General features: G+C 41.9%; 1 protein-coding gene across 1 annotated transcript in view; it reads right to left on the bottom strand.

Moving 5' to 3' along the window:
* tenm1 (teneurin transmembrane protein 1) overlaps positions 1-12,070 on the bottom strand; it is a 180,377-nt gene extending 168,307 nt beyond the window's left edge. The window contains exon 1 of the mRNA XM_029440996.1: positions 11,620-12,070. The gene's annotated coding sequence lies outside the window, so the exon portion shown is untranslated. The remainder of the gene's footprint in view (positions 1-11,619) is intronic.
* Positions 12,071-16,267: the final 4,197 nt, after the last annotated feature.

The following is a 16,267-nucleotide window of genomic DNA, read 5'->3' as shown; positions in this document are numbered from 1 at the left end:
TCTGTTAAAACACACCTGTTAATCCCTTCCCCTCTTTCGTGTACGAGTCCATCTCTGTTCTCCCTCCTCCTTCCCTCTTATCCTTGCCCTACCTTACACGCTCTCCACCCTCCATCTCGTCCTCCGAGGCCCCTGCATTTAGAGAAGTAAGCCTGCTGGCGGGGGTTATTCTCTCTAATTCTAGCCCACAGTGGGGTGCCCATTAGGGGGTTTGATTCTTGGTTTTGATGTCAAAACCTGGAGGTTGTTTCCTAGAGCCGAGCTCACTTCAAACAAGACACATGGATGTTCTGTAGGACAAGTCAGCATGTGCCACCTGAGCACAACACCAGCCTAGATTTGCAGTCAAGGAAAAACCACCTTGAGGCGTAAAGCGGGCGCCATAGGCTCGCTATTCATAGAAAAACACACACAAGGGCAGCCATGAGAAGGGCTGATGATGTCGAAAAAATATGCATCATGCTAGACTTAATTTTTAATACCTGAATCTTCAAAACCTTCACTCACAAGATTCGTATCATCTCTCTCATAGTTTTTTCTATGTAGCAGAGTTCACTGAGGGATCCCTTAGTGAAGCAAACTAAGTGCTTGACTGATTGTATCACCATACAGCCAGTGACGAACAACTGATCTTAATTGTTTCCATACAAGACTAGGTATGTAAAATTCATGGTCTTCAATTATTTATGCATTCCAACCAACCTAACCACAACAGAGTGCTGCACGTGTGCATGTTTATTCTGTTCACTGTCACCAAATACAGCAAAAAAATGAATAAAAAGATTAGAGTCAGGTGAACATTTGAGAGTTTGTTTGCGCTTCAGATGGATTAACAGTGAGCACTTGTGTGCACTGACAATGTATGTGTACATTATTGTGTGATTTTATTTCTACTTTAATTCTAATCTATAATTCATCAGTGTGTAATGGACTATTCACTGCTCGGTTTAAAATTAATACAAAGTGACAACACTGAGTGAAACACATGCATCGCATTAAATTGTCCCCCCACCTCCTCCCCTGCTAACCCTTTTCTTTCGGTCTCTTATCACGTTCTCTTTCACACAAACCCACACGCACAGACAACCACATGGGAGTGATAAACCGTGGCTACACAGTTGCAATAATATCAAATGGAACTCTTCACTCACTTGATCCTCTCTTATCTATCCATTTGCTCAAACAGTGCTACCATAGACCAGTGCCGTGTTGTTTTTCTTTTTGCAAATCTGCTTAGAGAAATGATAGAGGCTCACATACACAGTTGCTTTTAAACAGGATTTACACTCCAAGTCATCTCCAGAGGGGCGGGGTCCCTAAGATGTCCAACAACAATAACAAAAAACAGCACGGCGGAGATGGTTGTGTGTAAAGGCGAAAGTCAAAACCAATTTTCCCCTTCCGATCTCAAATGAATGAGCTGAAATCATGACGAACGGGAGAGAAGAGAGAGGACATGCAAAATGGAAAATAGAAAGAGAGAGGCGGAGAGATTGGATTGGGGCCAGGCAACGGCAGAGACATTGGTAAATAAACAAGGAGGATGGGGAGAGCAGAGTACCATCCAACAATATTAACTCCTCTGATTATTGATACAGTATAGTTCCAGGATTACAAATACATTTCTGCCATGCAGAAGAACAGCCTTGAGACCCCCAGTGAGTATGGAGCTACTATCTTTGTTAGCTCTGGCCTTTACACATTTTCCAAGAAACTTGTTTGCACAGAGGCGAGCTAATCCCGCTCACTAAACAGGCCTCATAAGCCACGGGAATGGCGATGAGATGAAACCTCTCGGAATATATTCATGCTAAAGCTGTCAGTGCTGCAGATGCTGCGAAGTGAAGTCATGACAATCCCGGTGTTGTTTTGCAGGTTTGCATTTTGTCTACCATTTTGATGGCTTAATCATCAGAAGGCGCAGTCTGTAGCAGCGAATGTAGATCCAGGCTACAGGTCCTGCGGGAGTAAACATTGAGCTGCCAGAGAGAGATGCCTCTCCAGTAGTGAGGGTGTGTGTGTATGTGTTGGGGGTGGGGTGGATAGGGCTTAAAAACTATTCTATTTGTTAGCACCGCCATAGCTCCTCAGGCATATGACAGGGACACCTCAGACAAGAGGCCCTGCAGGACCCACAGGACCCTGTTATACCTAAACCTCCGAAACACAACAAAACAGTACACCGCCCACTGGGAGGCCTCCGCAGATTCTGGGAGGAGGGAGGGGAGGGATGCATGAGTGAGGATAAAGAGAGTGATGGATAGATAATGAGAGATGGAGAGATTTCACAGTGAAAATGGGGGGAATTGAAGGATGGAGAGATTGCCAAGTGAGACATGGAGTGATAGAGGGTTTTAATTAGTGGATAAGGGCTGGCTATCTGTGGGCAGCGGCAGCACTCTCGTCACGTAGTCGTGCTTTCATAGCTGACCAAGCCTGAAATCTCTTGCTGCTAATGCCGAGTTTACCAGCAGAGGAGCACATACTGTAGTGTATATCCCCCACCCCCCCCCCCCCCCCAAACACACACACATACACACACACACACACAAACACACACACACACACACACACTCACACACACACACACACACACACACACACACACTCACACACACACACACACACACACACACACACACACACACACACACACACACACACACACACACACACACACAGAGCCTGGACATCTCTCCACAGTATCCCTCATAGGATTCAGAGATGAAACACAAACTGACAATCAGCCACAGATGGACACACGCTCAGTGCCCACTCCTCATTTCCCACCTCCCTCCCCCCCCCCCCGCGCCCACGCGCACTTGTAGCATTTCACACTAACCGGCACACAACACACTTGAACACCCACACGCCATGGAAAATCAACACAGTCCATACTGGCCTTTTTTAGTAAAGAATGCATTGTGAAGACTCTTCCTCGCAGTCTTTACTGTTCAGCCTCAAGGTGCACTGCCTACCTCCATTCTTCCTCATCCGAGGTTATCGTATGTTGAAAGAAAAGCCCAGCACAGACACAATAGCCGGGCGAGTTTGAGTCTGTGTTCACTGGTGTCGGAATGAGAGCATGACCAAGAAGCAGGAGAAAAAGGCAAGTGCGTGTCCACTCGCAGAGCAGATTGGTTCTTGTCAGGAGCTGTACGGAGCCGGGAAACCATCCTGGGCCATTTGACTATTTATATCTGACATGAGTCAAATCCCACATCGCTACTGCATGCCTGAGCTGTGTGGAGAAATCCATAAGGTCCTACACTATTCATGCCCTCTGAATGTGGCCTAGAGCGGGGGAGTAGCTAAGCTTTAACTTTTCAAAGGCCGTTTTTATATCTTATATGCCAAACTTTTCTTCTTTCATTTAGATCTTCACTAAGGTATAGCTTTTTTGCCGCCCTCCCTCCGCTGCTGCTTACCAGACTACCACTTTTTTCCTTTGATACTCACTTCTCTGATCTAAAGCCCTCTGCTGATTCCCAACAAAGGCAGAGGAGCAAACAAAAAACACAGAGAATATACAACTGCACACGTTCACATGCACAACGCCACATTCACTTGCAGGAGCACACATGCATTTGACCACAAATGCGCACATACACGGAGCAGGAGACACCACCCAAAACCACTTAATCAATATTCCTGACAAGACAAAGCCTTATTCAACACGTTTGATATTCCTCCTTTCTCGCAAGATAAATACATGTCACTGTCCTCCTAGCAGGACTAAAAGTCTGCTCACACTAACTCGCTTTGCAAATAAAGCTTTACATCAAGACTGACAACCTCCTAAGCTCTCTGCATCTGCCACTGCTTGGTAAAAAGCCTCTTTCAATAATGCATTTGACCGCTGAAACCTCCAACACCCAAAGCACAGCAGAGTGGCAGTATTACAGATGCAGAATTAATTGATAAATCAATGGCATTGATTCCAGAAATTGGACTTGGTGATTAGCGATTTAGACAGTATTCCTGCAAGTCTTTTATATTAAGTTGTTGATTACTGAGAAATTAGTGAGAAAACAGCATTAGCCCTGCAGAGAAGTAGCTGAAAAGATCAACTAGTAGCTATTGAGCAGCATTGCAGATTGATTTCTGAATTCTAAGTGGGCTAATCTTTCATCTACACCGTCGCAATGTGACGCTTGTCATCTGGAAAAAGCCCAGGAGTGCACGAGAGGAGGAGGATTTTTGCGATGTTCCCCATCCAAAAGTCCTGAGTGCTCCCCGCGGCTCCTCCTCGCTGCTCAGATCTGTTCTCAACCTTCACCTCCTCTCTGATTGTCCTGGCCTCTCAGAGGCTGAGGACACACACGGCATTCAGCAGCCTTGCACAGGAAAATGCTTCTCAACAAAGAGAGGAGGAAGCTCCACAAAGACCACAAGACATGTCGGGAACAAACTGCAGCCCTGGCGGTGCTCTTTTGTAAGCTGTTGATGAGACCGAGATGTGTATGGGGGCTAATGCTTTCTTTCTATATGCCTGCTCAGTGTAAAGGAACACATAACTGCTCCCTAAGGTGATGCTATACAGTTTGGGGCTACCATCTTTACATTCACCAAGTTGTATGGTTGCTTGAAATCTAAGCGATGTTTTCAGGCTTGAAGGTTTTGCCAGCGTGTCTGAGTCCCATGTCAGTGAAAAGAGTTTTATAGATGACAAATAAACAAAGCTTGAAATAGCAAATACTGTAAAAATCTATTCACGGTTAGGAAATGGTAGGCATTTACATTTCTCTAGAATATTGTACGTATACCATGCTGGGTTTTCCATTTATCCTGTATCCTTTCTTCGAATGCCTTTTTCTAAATTTGTTAAGCAAAACTGCATTGAGCGAGTTCCTGAACAATTTGAATTTCTTGTTTTGTCGCTAGTCAGATGAATCATTGTGATGTCTGAGCACAATAAAAAGAACAAAATGTGAATTCTCCAAACAATTCCTTTTCCAGGTCGGCTTGACATGCACTGCTTGCTGTAAAATCTGGGATTTAAGGATTGTTACATCTGTATTAGGTATGCTATACTTGAAAAAAAATGGCTGCATGGAACTGCTGCCATGATTTTCTTGGAGTAGATATTGGGTATTTATTTGCTCGAATCACTTTGCTTTGTGCAGTTTGGCTTGGCATTTTGGCTGGCAATCAGCGGAGAATATGTGTCTCTACCGTTAGAAGTCAATTTGGGGCGATGATACACATACTTGAAACACTTCCCAGAGTTCACGGTGGATCAAGACACATTCTGAAATTAAACCTTAACAACAAAACGACTCCCCCCCGCAACACGCCAAAGAACATATTGAACTGGATTGTACTCTACTGTACTGTATTGTACTGTATAACACATGGCTTACAGAGGGGAGGCATCAAGCACCGTTTTGGGGCTATTCATCTTTTCTATGAGTTAATAATTCATGATCATCTAGAAAGTAGAGCTATGAATATTACTGATGATACACATGAGGCTATTTACAAGTCAGCAGCAAATAGATGAACTCGTTTAGAGGAGAGATGTACAGTAAACCATCACTGTGTTTTATGTGGCTAAATAAATCTTTTAATAGGCATGCAACAAAGATTCAGATGCAACTTATTCATATTGAGGTATCAATCATGGTCTTGAGGTGCAGCTGTAGTAATAATGTGTTGTTGGTGTTTCATTGTAGCAGGTGTGTGTGGTCGACCTAAAGTCTAATCGCCAGTTGTCTTGATGTTGATGATGTGCAACAAGTTTTTCTTTGCTAATAATTTTCCTATATTGATTCAAGCGAAGGTGAAATGCTGCTGTACATCTTGGGAGTATAGAAGCTGGCATGCGGCCGATTCCCTTTTGTCCCCTGTGTCAACAAAAGAGGAATAGAATCAACGCAAATGTAATGGATTTCAACTTAATTATTTTGACACCGACGACACGACGTGCACTTTGAAGTGAAGGACAATTTGTGTGGTAATAAATTGGGGAAGAAGCAAAAATTGATTTTTCTTCTTCTAAACTTGTCCACTGACTTGATTAATAAAGAAATTCACAGTGAGATATGTGTCCCTGTAGGTGTGCATCGACTTTCTGTGTGTATCTGTGTGTGTGTGTGTGTGTGTGTGTGTGTGTGTGTGTGTGTGTGTGTGTGTGTGTGTGGGCCTACTTAGATATTAGTGTGCTCACTGTACAGTATACATAGGGGGTGGACAAAATAAAATGAACACCAGTACAGTAACACAATCTAACAGAATAAAAATAACCTTTATGAAGCGTAGAACGTTTACAGAGGGGCTGGACAAAATAAAAGAAACATATGTATTTGTATATATGTATATGTATATGTGCAATATACGTAATTAGAGCTGCAGCGTTCAGTCCACATCTGATAATTGGTTAAAAAGTAAATTCGCTTTTCAAGCAAAAATGTCAGCTTCTCAAATCTGAACATTATCTGGTTTTCTTCTAAGATTGTAAATTGCATATCTTTGGATGTTGGACTTTTACTAAAACAAAGCAAGACATTTAAATGTACCTATTAGTCTGCCAATTCTTTCTAGATTCCTTTTTTGGTCTATAAATGTCTGAAAATAGAACAAAATGTCCAGGGAGATGTCTTTAAATGCCCAAATCCCAAATATATTCAATTTAGTATGATAGAAAACAGAGAAAAGCAGGATTCCTAATTTGAGAGGCTTTTCTGCAGCGTTTTTTTCCACTTTGGCTCGAAAGATAACTTTTACGATTCCTGATTCTCAACAAAGTCACGACTATTCGACAAGTCAAATAGTCGTTGCAGCTCTACATAGAAAAACATTCCCTTGGCCTATGGGAACTTGTGTTGGACACTTTAGACCAAACAATTAATCAACATATTGAGAAGAAATTTGGTAGATTAATCAATAATGAAAATAATTCTTAGTTGCAGGCCTATATATAAAACAATCCAATACAGCAACGCAAATGAAGTCGCCACAAATTACCATACGCTTAAATCAGCTCTTCTGTCTCAGCCCTTTAGCTAGGTAGGTTCCATCAGCACTCCTCTCCACGTACGCTATATACACACACACACACACACACACACACACACACACACACACACACACACACACACACGGCTCTTGACAAATTAATCTCATATTTTAAGAGAGAAGTAGGGAGGGCTTGACCAGTAAGCCTCTCGTGGCTCTGATCGTTCTGTCTTCTGACTAGAATTTGAAAGGTTGGGGGGGAGTTTGTGATTGCATTTTCACAAAACAAATCTCACAATAACACTCTGCTTCTTATCAAACTGTATAGTTCCTGACTCTTGCCCATAGCCCAATGGAAGAAGACAAGAGAGAATAGAAGGCTGGAGATGTCTGTGGAGACATAGCCAAACACTTAAAAGAAGAACGCCTCAGGCATATACTGTGTGTGTGTGTGTGTGTGTGTGTGTGTGTGTGTGTGTGTGTGTGTGTGTGTGTGTGTGTGTGTGTGTGTTTGTTTGTTTGTAGCATTGGTGACTGAAGGTGATTTTGGTTTTGATTCTATTTCTGTCCCTCTCTGTTGCTGTTGGTCCCGCGTTTGGTTTCAACACTAGAATAAACAGTATTGTATTTGGATATTTAGGCATATGGAGAGAAAAAAGCTCGCCGACAGAGAAATATTTTTTCTCATAGTGTGAAAAGGGTGCCAAAGACTAGAGAAAGCAAACATATCATGTCCTTTACACAGATTTATCTCCTAAAACGTGTTATCTTATATGTGAAAAGATCCTGTTTATGATGAAACACACATGTGAAGAAAATAAAAGGCTGCTCCGTCTGTTCTTTCTATAATTTGCTGTCAATAACTTTGTAAGAATAATACCCATAATGTTTTCATATTCACTGATTATTATAGTCAGTACACATGTTATGTTGCCAGGGAATGCTTTGCTGTGCTAAGCGCATTCATTTTAAACACAACTGTAAACACTAGGCCTATACTACCATATGAGATTTTTATAGGGTCATTTGGTTATATTATATTGCTTTTGTGTTTTGCTTTTTTTTTAATTGCAGCGCTGGCAATTTCCTGACTGCAGATGCCGACCACAACCGAATAAATAGAGGAAACCCTAATTAGCACTGCAGGATTTGTTAAACAATTCCTCTTGAGGATGGAGCAGTATTGCAGGAAGAAGGTAAATATTTGAAGTGGTACAATGGTTACATCTCTCAGTGTCTGTGTGAAAGTCTCGTGGTCCAGCAGTCTGATTACCCGACTGGCTCTCTCACTTTGAAATGATCAGCAGGGTGGCAAACACTGTGACACATGTTATGCTTTTCCAGCAATTACATTCTTACTATATGATGGGCACACAGAGAGGGGGTAATATCTCCCACTGGGTCTCCTATCGCCTACGAGCTTCAACTCTGACTGCAGCTCTAAGTGTTGTACTCGATATTATAAACAACCTCCGATGCATTTCACATTGTCCTCTCACTAATTCATGACCCCAATTTTATTAAGGAAATTCACTTTCGCAGTAAACTTGTGGGGCAGAAAGGGAAGTGTGTGAGCGATTCCATGGGAGAAAGGAGCATTACAGAGCCAGGGGCTACTGCATTCCTGGAATGAAAATTCATAAATAATGCAAGGCTGGATAACAAAAAGAACTCCCCCGCTGTCTCGCACAGCACTGCGCTAACCAAAGGCCATGCAATATCACTCAAATCTCAGAAAAACACAAATTATTAGACACAAGTGAAGATTTAGTTTTTCTTGTTAGTGGTTTCTTGACACAGAACAATGGGATCTGCTGACAGTAAAACGCCAGTATTTAACAATCCGCACTCCGGGCCTGAATTGTCAGGAAATGACACTGAAATTATAACGGAGCTCTAAGCCAGGGAGCTGGGCAGCTTCTTTAGAATTAGAAAACACGGCTGATGCACCACGCGCTTAGCAACAAGATGAACATCTAAAAATGAGCGTACAACAGCTGAAAGAGATAATTACTTCAGCGGTGACCACTGACCACTGACGCTGCTGAGGGGAGTGTGTTGGACAGTAACTAAGTCAAGTACTGTACTTAAGTACAACTTGTACTTTACTTACGTATTTCCATTTCCTGCTACTTTATACTTATACTACAATTCATATTGTACTTTTTACTGCACTACATTAAATTGATAACTTCAGTTACTTTGAAGATTCAGAATAAGATTAATAATCCAAAATATAATCAATAAATCATTTATTAGGTATTATTATAGGCTAAGATAAACTTTATTGCTCCGTTGGTGAAATTGCCAAGCGATAGCGAACAGTTATATAGTAAAGAAAAGAAAGCTCCTCCCTTACCAGCTGCACAAAGGTGATAAACACATTAATGCATCATTAATTATGATCCGATAGTATCATATACATTATTCAGAAAATGGGAGAAAAGTACCAAAAGTGCTTTCAGTATGTTTTCATGATATCGCTTGTTCTTTCATTTATGTAACATTTCGAAGTATTACTACTTGACGAGTTGAAATGTAAAACCCTGAATATCTAACTGATTGATTGGTCACATGGTTAGTTGACTGACACAAATGTCAACGCCTTATCAGTGGCATGTGCGCAGCATATAATTGGTGTAGTGACATTTCAATTCAAAGACCTGTCCTCTAATTGTGAAAGGCTTTGCCATAATGGGTGTGCCATTTAAAATATGCACTTAATCACTGCTCATCACCACCTCTGACGCAGCCGGGCCTAACAAAAATCCACATGTGGACAACAAGCTTACACACACACACACACGCACACAGACACACACACACACACACACACACACACACACACACACACACACACACTTCACCAGTCAATAGCATGGTGAGCAGCCCGCAGCTATGACACACTGCTCTTCAACACTACCCTACAGTGGGAGACTTTAATGTAGAATTACAATCATCTCCAGGCCCCATGCATCATCTTCTTCAGTGTGTGTGCTGTGTGTGACAAAGACACAAAAGGATAGTGTGTTTTATCTAACCTCCATGAACAGGTGCTCTGTATTAAACCCAAAGAGCAAAGATAGACTGCCTCATTTTTATCATCACTATCAATAATAACGTGCGGGCCGAGGAATAATTAAGCATCCCTGTGAGCAGCGTCAGGTAAGGCAGTGACACGCAATGCAACACGGACAAAACCTACAGCAGCCCAGTTTTGTGTCTAAAGCTGTTTTTTGGATCTTATAATAGTATAGTATGCCTGATGGGTGAAACAATCCAAACATCAATACTGATGCGCAGTGGCTGGACGGGCAGTGCATTAGATCCCATGTATTAGACATATTGACAAATTGTAGTTTCTGATTACAATGCATTTGCATTTTCAAATGCAAGATATATGGCCTTTTCATCCCCTTGTCGAGTCAAGCAAGATTAACAAACCATGCCAGGAAAGGTGTGGGACGCTCTGAGAGTTTTCTAGTTAATGGGGGAATATATTGAGACAATTACTCAGGCATTTTTTGTTATGTGTTTATTTGTTTTGCTTTTATAATTATTTATTTATTGGAAATATGCCTGCAGTGGTTTACTCAGAGCAATTATTTATAATCTACTGTGAAGGAGAGGAGTGAGGGAGGTCTAATTTAAATCTATCGGAGCATATCCATCCTGGTGCAATTTTCCCTGCCTTCACAATAATTATGATTTATCAAAATGCATTTGCTCCCTGTTAATTATTTATTCACCCTCACACATTTTCAAACACAGGCAATGTGGAAAAAATAATAATCGTGCAGTTCAATATTTAGTCATGAGAAGGCTTCACCAGCTGCAGCAACATCATCCAGAAAGGTAGAAGTTCATGTAAGAACAGTCATTTCTGCAGAATATAGCAGGACACAGTGTTGAAATGTGTCCTGACGTGCCTGTTGGACTTGTGGTGATGTCTAGCCCGGGCCCGGTATAGGCTGCGTTGATGTTGGAAGGCAGAAGGCATGCGTCAGAGAGATCTATACCCCCTGGATCTCCGGTGGCCCGGTTGGCATCATTAGGCTACCTTAGTACTGATGGAGATGGAGTGGACGAGCCAGAAGTGGAGCAAAACAACTCAAGGCTGCAAGCGTTGCTGAACCAAAACCAATATGACACTTTGCACACACACATATAAACACGCACACACACACACACACACACACACACACACCCACACACACACACACACACACACACACACACACACACACACACACACAGACACACACACACACACACACACACACACACACACACACACACACACACACACACGAAGCAGGCACTCTGCTGCTCCGTACCTGAACTGTCATTATTCAGACTGCTTGTCAAACATACGTGTTTGTATATGCACAAAGTCGGCATCCCTACACTTCAAAGGAGGCGCACTGATTTTCATAAAAACCGCACCATACACACACACGCGCACACACTCTGTCTGCCTCTCTCTTTTCCACACACATGGGCCATAACACCGCACAGCACATTCTGAACAGCTGATAATAACCATGTCCTGCGAACTCACGTTGTCTCAGCACCCAAGCCTCGTTTAGCCAAGCAACATTGTAGCCGATCTCCCCCCTCAATGAGCCCACTAAAAGGCCAGAACTGAACACGCACGCTTACCTTTCCGACGTAAAGCCATTCCTTTAGTCCGATTCCACGCTTTAAGAAGCCTGCAAAATGCTGAAGACTGCGCAATCCCCCCCCCGGTTGAAATTTGAATTGAGACGCGGTGCTCCTGCTAAAAATAATAATAATGTGGATGAGACACCTCTCTCTCTCTCTGGCTCTCTCTCTCTATCTCTCGCTGTGCCTGCTGGTCTGGTTTCGAGGCGACGGTGCTGATGCTGATGATGCTCGCTCTCAAATGCCGATAGAGGACGACGAACCGATTTGTGCAGGAGCGGAAGGGATGTCCTTGCAGGAGCTGTGCGCAAGCCAGCCCCGCTGCGCTGTGTGACAGGGAGCCCGGCGCGGTGCGTTTAGCCGCAGTTGAACCCGAGGAAGCTGACGGGGTGATGCTGTTGCTGGTGAGGCTCGGTGCCGCTATAACAGCGTTCCCCGGATCATACCACCGCACCGAGGAGAAGGGGGTGTGGCACAGAGCGGCCACAGACACAAACACGCACAGGCTCTCTCTCGTCAGGAGGTCGTCTGGATCACGAGTTAGACTCATTCAGGTGATGCCATATGGCTTCACTGTTGTTATATGCTGGAATGCTGACTCATTATTATTATATGGTGGAAGTTTGGTATTTTCTGCCAGGGTTTCAGCTTTGCTCACCTTTCAGCAGAATATTTCCAATGAGCAACAGGCCTAAAGACATACATACAAATGTTTCCATATTATATAATAAACAGAGTACATAAGATTCTGATTGGAGTAAAGGTAAAGTAATAGGTCTGTGGACCCTGCATGTAGTCCGACATTTTGAGCGTCAAACACCTTCTTTTCTGCATTATGGTGATTTCTTTTACATCAATTGATAAATTGTTAAAGGAAACACACAATTCAAGTGCCAAGTGACAATTAAAAATGTAATGGCTTATAATGCAGTAAGGTTTTCAGGCATTCTGTATTGCTTTCAAATATTTATTCTCCTGCAGGTCAACTATTCTCCTTTAATGTTACCCCAGCTGAGTTACCGCACATCTGGGCATGATTCACTCTTTTGTGACTTTTGTTTGGGGAAGTAACCTCTTAAATGTGCATGTAGCACTGATCTATGTCAATGATATATTCATTAATTAATGTACAAACCCCTGGACATGTAGAGCTCACATGTGTTTCAACAAGATTTCTGCTCAGGTTCAAAACTTTCTTCACATTCAAAACATTTCATTCATCCATATTCTCTGAGATGTCGAAATATTTTGTGAAAAAAGCACTGTAACGATGTTAAAGTCGTAATTTAATGAGAATTTCAATATCTGTTAAGAACTTGTGTACCAAATACATAAGATGTTGATGGAGAACAGTGGTTATATTTTACATTTTTTATCCAAATTATTGTTATTTTCTAGGTCCTTGGGCTCAGGCGATAAAACATGGTATAAACATAATTTATTCTAATGTATTGCTGCAGTGGGCCTAGTTTGTGATAACACCTGCAAATCGTCTCATAATATCTGCTTTTTCTAAATGGTCCCCTAATGATTCTGACCAGTGCTCTACGTGTGCGATGCATTGGTGTGGATACTTACAGCCAGTCTGTAGCTGGTACAAACAACTTGTGAATGACAGGGGTTCTAATGATGCAGTTTATTATTTCCCCAAAGCACAGTACGCGCGGGGCTACAAACAACCATTTTGACAGCTGCTTCAGTCTATCTGCCTTCCTGCCTGTCTCGCTGTATCCCCAACACAACACAGCAGTGTGCATCTTTTTATCAACAATAGGTTTTGGCACTTTCCATCAGTTTCATCACTGGTTCTTTCTAAATGGAGGCAGTGAGTTCAGCAGTTGCGGGCAGGGATTGAAATGATCCAAGGGAGCTACAGTGAGAGAAAAGGGCTTTAGGTCCAAGTCTGTTTGATAAAACTGTGTCTCTGACGTAAAGACTGCCAGCGTGTTTGTCATCTGGACGTGGGTTGTCAATATGTTGCTGCCAGGCCACAGCAAGAGACTGCTTCGTGGAACAATGGCTGCAGATTGTAATGTATGTTGATCTGGAGACCAGAGGACCTCCACAGTTCCTGAGAGCTTGGCCTCGCGTTGGAGAGCTGTGTGTTTCTGAGACTCCATGTTTGCCTGCGGAGTCCTAATGGCAGCCACATTACTCCTCCACCTCCGGCTGGGTAAACGTTCTTTTAAAAGAACAGTTCCTCTTCTGACGGTCGACACATCTCACTGAGACATCTCCTTGACAACCGGCTCAATGAAGGGATTTGAAATGTCACTGTCTTTACTGCGATTCTTTGTATTATTATGGTCTAGAGAGGAGAGATAATAGATATGGAGAAGGGGTTGTTATAAGAGAGACACAGCCCTCACTTATTCATCTAGAAAACATGGCGAACACAAAGTGATAGGAACATTTTGCATGTGGTTTGGAGAGGATTGGTGTGTATCTATGATATAATCCATGAAGCTTTCATGGTAAAGTTTGCACAGTAGACCTAGTTGACATTTTATGGGATAATACACTTAATTATAGCCACAGATGTTCTATAGTGCTGGTTAGAGTGCATTTCAGACATAATGGCAGTTGCATTAGGATTATAATGTAAATTGTGTTAAGATGATATAACTTAATTAAATAGTATCTCATCTGGCAAAGAAAAAAAAGAAAGTCGGTGTAAACAAATAGGATAGCCCCATCTCCATAAGACCATGTTTGCTGATCCAATTATTCCTGCCCTATTTGGACAATGTGGAAGCACAGCTGAGCGTATCAGGAGGGAAGGGGAGCACAGAGGTGGATTTAGAGCTGGTACTCCATAAAAGCGATGTGAGAGTGAAAAAAAGAAAGCTACTGTTGCTGTTGTGAATGCTAAAACGGAGTCTAGTGAGAATAACTTGTATGGGAAGCTGTCCGTAGCCCTTCCTTTTCACATGATTAGAAGCAACTCACGCCGATTCCGTGTTGTGACACATCTGGTAAAGCGAGACACCCCAGGCAAAAACGTTGTTTTGTCATGCACTGGTCAATTTTAAGAGATCTTCTTTTAGACTAGCGGAAAGAAAACATCCAAAATTGACATGTAGGTGTTTATCTTACTTCTAACTAATTCATTTGTGTCTGAGGATTTTTTCTAAGTTCACCAAAAGTTAGCATTAAATAATCAAATCAAATCACATTTATTTATATAGCCAAATATCACAAATTATACATTTGTCTCAGTGTGCTTTACAGACTGTACAGGTTACGACACCCTCTGTCCTTAAACCCTCGCATCGCACAAGGAAAAACTCCCTAATAGAAACCCCATAATTAAAGGGGGAACATGTAAGAAACCTCAGGGAGAGACTGAGGAGGGATCCCTCTCAGACGTGTAGTAGATGACGTGTGTACAGGATAAACAACATAGTACAAATACAACATCCATGTGACAGGACTGATGGTGTGATTGAATAACAAAAAAAAAAGCATGATAATGTCAAAAAGGCTTCCCGGTGTCTCCAAAAAATAAAAATAAAATAAAGAAATATATTTGCCTCATAATGCCTCATTTGCATATATAAACATAAAAAGACCTGTAACATAATAAAACAACCATTTTAATGTAAGTACTCAACTGGGGAAGTTTTATGGTGAGATATATTTGTTTGTTTTTACTCTATTCACCTGTAGTGTCCTGTAATATTGTATAACACAGGTTTGTTTTCTCAAAATAATAATTTCCTCTCACTCTGAGCCAGAAATCTCCACTTCAGTAACACTTACATACACCAAACTTTCCAGTTTCATTCCCATCCATATTTTGAAGGTTTTTGCCGAGGGGTTTGTTCATAAATCATTCATAGTCTGATTTATAGAATATTTTATTCCTAAAAACATGGCGGAGATGGATTTTTTTTTTAATGGCTGTTGACGGTATTTTTTGAATTATTATACAAGAGACATCCAAAAACCTTTGACTCAACAAAAAACAAAAAGAACATTTTTTAACCTGGCTTAATCCAATGTTCAGATTAAAGAGGCTCAGCACATGTAATGCAATGTAAATAAACAGAAAACAACAGAACACTTGAAATACAAAACATATTTGTCTTAATGTAAGTAATTAATTGGCGAAGGTCTCATGGGGATATCTGTTTAGTGAAATCTTTACCCTATTCACCGGTAGTGTATCCCCTTAATACCTGCATGGCTGGGACATACCTTACCATCCGTACCTTAATGCTACCTTGAGCCCTCGCAGTAATATCGGATTTTAAGAATCCCTGCACTACTCCACTTCACAGCTGGAGGCAGTTTCAATGAGCATTATTTAGTCTCTACATGCAAACTGCAAATCCAACACACTTTGTCTCCTCGGGCTGTGATCGATTGGCCGGTGATCAATCCTTCCACTATAGTACACAAAGTGAATGTTGCATGCTGTAACTAGAAACTAACAATCAGCCCTTAATTTCTTGTGCTGCAATTCTCCCTGCTGATTTTCTTGCTATCAACCTCTTTGTTTCCTCCTCTGTCCCTTGCCTCTTCCTACCCGTGTTTTCCTAAAAGACTCCCTCTATCCTTTCCCATTTCTCTTTTGTCTCCTACTCTCCTCTTCATTTCTTTACCCCCTCTCCTTCTCAATCCCCCTGCCTACAGCTCCATC

Source organism: Cottoperca gobio, chromosome 10 (assembly GCF_900634415.1).
Source record: "Cottoperca gobio chromosome 10, fCotGob3.1, whole genome shotgun sequence".
Taxonomy (NCBI): Eukaryota; Metazoa; Chordata; class Actinopteri; order Perciformes; family Bovichtidae; genus Cottoperca; species Cottoperca gobio.
This window is presented reverse-complemented; position numbering and strand designations above follow the sequence as displayed.